Here is a 3727-nt window from a genome sequence, read left to right as displayed (position 1 = left end):
CGACGTCCGGGCTCTTGGTGTTGTACGCAGGGGATCGCAGTAGCTGCCAGGCACCATGCCGTACGCGGACAGCGGCGCGAAGCACACCTGCTCGAGACGCTGCTGGTGCAGGTAGCCCTCCTGCATCGGCGACACCCACTCCTCATCCCACGCGTACAGGATCCATGCGCGCTGCCGCATCTGGCGCCACAGCCGCAGCAGCCGGCCGGGCCTCACGTTCCGGAAGGTCGTCCGCGGGGCGCTCGCGTCGTCCTCCTCCGCGGCCCACACACGCAGCAGCGGCGTGGCGCGGAACAGCTTGCTAGGGGCACAGCGCAGCATCACCAGGCAGGGGGCTGCACGAGTAGGGAGAGCGAAGCAAACGCATCAGCCACCCCCGCACGCACAAACGCACGTGCGCGCTCGACCCCCCCCCGCGAAGAGCGCAGACAAGCGGCGACCGGCGCGGCGCGGCCCTGTGCTCGGCAGCCTTGCGTGTGCGTGTGTGTGTGTGTGTGTGTGTGTGTACGTGTGTGTGTGCGTGTGTGTGCAGAGCTGTGCGACGCGGCACGAACCCCTCCATGAAACCAATAACGATGAGCGGCAGGGCAGTGGCCAAGTGCGTCGCAGTGGGAGCAAGCATCAAGCACGGTTCAACACAGCAGCACGGGCAGCACGACCACGCGCTACGCATGGTAGGGGCGCCAGTGACGCCGAGAGGGGGAGGCGGAAACACCACCCCCGCACCACAGCCGCCACTGCTGCTGCGCCTGCTCGCGCGCACTCGTACCCGTTGCGGCTACAGCGGCGATGCCTTCAGCCACGCCAGCCTGGGCGTGTCCGGGTGGCAGCCCCCACCACCCTGCGCCAGAGTCGACGAGAGCAAAGGAAAAGCGACCGCCGAGCAACGCCGCGCAAGACGCCGGCACCGCCCACGGACGGGTGTGTGCGCACACGCGGGGGAAGGATGCGGCTGCACGCGCCCGCTCGCCACGCGCAGGCAGCACAGGCGAGGCCGCCGTTGTGGCTCACGTGTGCCTCTCGCTGCTCGGTGGGGCGGGAGAGGCCCGCGAGGGGCACTCGCTTGCTCGCCCCCATCACCGAGGGAGGACACGCGGGGCCAAGAGAGCAGGCAGTGGCGCGGGCACCCCCTCTGCCCATGAGGCCCCCACCGCTGCATGGGCGCGCTGTCCAAGCGCGCTGGGGGTGTGGAAGCACAGGACACAAAACCCTCATGAGTGCCGATGTCGCTCGCCGCCCGCATGCGTGGGTGGCCGCACGTGGCAGGTGAGGACAGCGGCGAGTCCCAGGCGGCACCCGGGGTGGCGATGTCTGCCACAGCGCAAGCAGCTCCCCTTCGACGCGTCCATCTCCCGCCCTACAGCAGCAGGCCGGCGCCACGCTACACCCCGCGCCGCCCCCGCGCGCGGCCCAGCAGCATGAGCACGGTCCCCTGCACAGCCTCTGCCCACCCATCCCCCACGCAGGTCGCCCCACAGCAGCGCACACCGTGCCGGCAGCCACCCCGTGCGTCCCCCTCGGCGTGGCTCAGGCTCCCCACCAGCAGGCAGCAAGGGCCGGGTGGGAGACGCCCGAGCCCCGTTGACCCCTCGCCCGCCATGCGGACGGCACAAGCGCGTCCGCTGCCGCACGTCGCTCCGGCGCCACGCCATCCACAACCTCACCGCCGACACCGGCCGCGACGCATCGCCCTCGCCTCCCCCTACGCCGCAGGGGCCTACCCCTGCCACCACCACGAGCCGCCCCGCATGCGCAGGGATGAGGGGAGAGGGGGCACGAGGGGCCGCAGGGAGGAGGGATGGGGTGCACCGTGCCGAGTCCGCCCAGCCAACAGCCCACCAGCATGCTCGCACGCAAGCAAGCCAAGCAGAAGTCATTCCCGGCCTCACCCCACCCACCGGCGCGCGCCGTGTCTCAACGCAGCGGTGCGGCCTGCGACGCGGCGGCGCAGAAGGGAGGCTGGCCACAGCAGCAGTGCGCATGCGCATACAGACGGGCTCCAGCGCGCTCCACCCGCATCGGGGGCGGGACGGACAGTTGCACCTGTCCCCACGCACGCGGCCGCCCTCCCGCACAGCACGCAGCAGAGGCGACGGCGTCCCCTCCCCCGCACACCCTTGCTCGCCCACCCTGCACGGCGTGTGCCGTGCGTCGCGCCGCGATGGCGAGGCCCGTCGTGCGCCCACGCCACGCCCACGGCGCGCCACCCTCCGTCCTCGGCTTCCTCTCGCCGAGCACGGCCAGCAAGGGGGGCGTGCCCTTCCGCTGCCCAGCCTTCTCCAGTCGCGTCACGCCGCCGCTGTCGGCGAGCAAGCTGGCGCCGCCGCGGGGTCGGCGAGACCGCAGGCCACCGCAAGAGCCGCGTGCAGCCGGACCGGCACGTACTCGGCCACCACCCCAAGCGCAACAGCCATGGCGGCCCCCACGCACGCCTCGGCGGGCGCAGCCGCCGTCGCCGTCGCAGCAGCACCGACACCCGGCAGCCGCAGTATTGCTCGCAGCACCGCAGAGGCGCGCACGCGCTCTACTTGTCTCGTCAGCCACCCCACCGCCACCGACTCGGATGGCCTGTGGTGCGCAGCGTGGCGGCTGTCGGCAGGCGCATCACAGGACGCCGTCTGCGCAGAGACGATGCCGCCGACTTCACGGGCCTCGCACAGCCGCCGCAGCACGCCGTCGGACTCAGGCACGCCCACGCAGCCGCGCAGGAGGAGCGGGCGCGCTGCTGCTGCACGTGCCCAGCCAGCCCACCCGCGAGGCGTGGCAGAGCACATGGACGACGCCGCCGGCCGCGACCGCGGGTCAGCCGTCCAGCCGTGCGGGCCCCCGCACCCCACGTGCGTGCCATCCGCTCCACTCCAGGCGGAAAGCTCGGCCGTCAGCCGCGCACACGCGGACCTCGGCGACCGCCAGTCCTCGCCACCGGCGCCGCGGCCTCGCAGCCAGCAGCGGTTGCGGCGGCACGGCAGGGAGGGCACTGAAACAAGAGCTTCACAGCACAGGGCGCAGCTCCACCGATGGGTGCTGTCCTCCCTATGAATGAGTGGTGCCCCGGGCACAGACGGAGACACGCACACGCACGCAGCCGGGCAGGCAGTGCACAGGGCTCAGGCGCGGCGGAGGGGGAGGGCAGGCAGAGAGAGATGATGTCTGGGCAGGCAGGGAGAGGAGCAACGGTGGGGAGAGACGGCACGCACGCATGTCCAGAGGCCCGCGCTGCACGCCACCGTCGCGGCAGCCTCCGCGCACGGTCCTCGCCACAACGCCCATCGTCATCGGCGTTACCACAACACATTTCCCCCTCCCACGGCGCGGGTCGGGGCCACGGGGCCGAGCAGCTTTCGTTTGTTCACGCGAGTAGGAAACAGAGAAATAGCGAAAGACAGAAATAGGGAAGGGCCGCCGCCCACCTTCCGCGCGGCCACCACCCGGCGCCCGCCGCCAGCGCGCCCAGAGCGAGTGACAGGCACAGGGGAGGCGGGCAAGAGAGCGTGGCGCGACACACGTGCCGGCACACACTGATATACACGCACACACGCCTACACACGGCACGCGGTTGGCTATATACATCGATACGCATGTCTACATGTACATGCGCACCCACACACCTGTCTGTCGGCGTACACGCACACACATATATATATAGTGGTGCACCGACACACATGCGTGTGTACGCGCACACACGCACGCGTCCCCACCCCTCTATGCGTGTATATACATCCATGCA

This window comes from Leishmania infantum, chromosome 12 (assembly GCF_000002875.2).
Source record: "Leishmania infantum JPCM5 genome chromosome 12".
Lineage (NCBI taxonomy): Eukaryota > Euglenozoa > Kinetoplastea > Trypanosomatida > Trypanosomatidae > Leishmania > Leishmania infantum.
Note: the sequence above shows the minus strand (reverse complement) of the source record.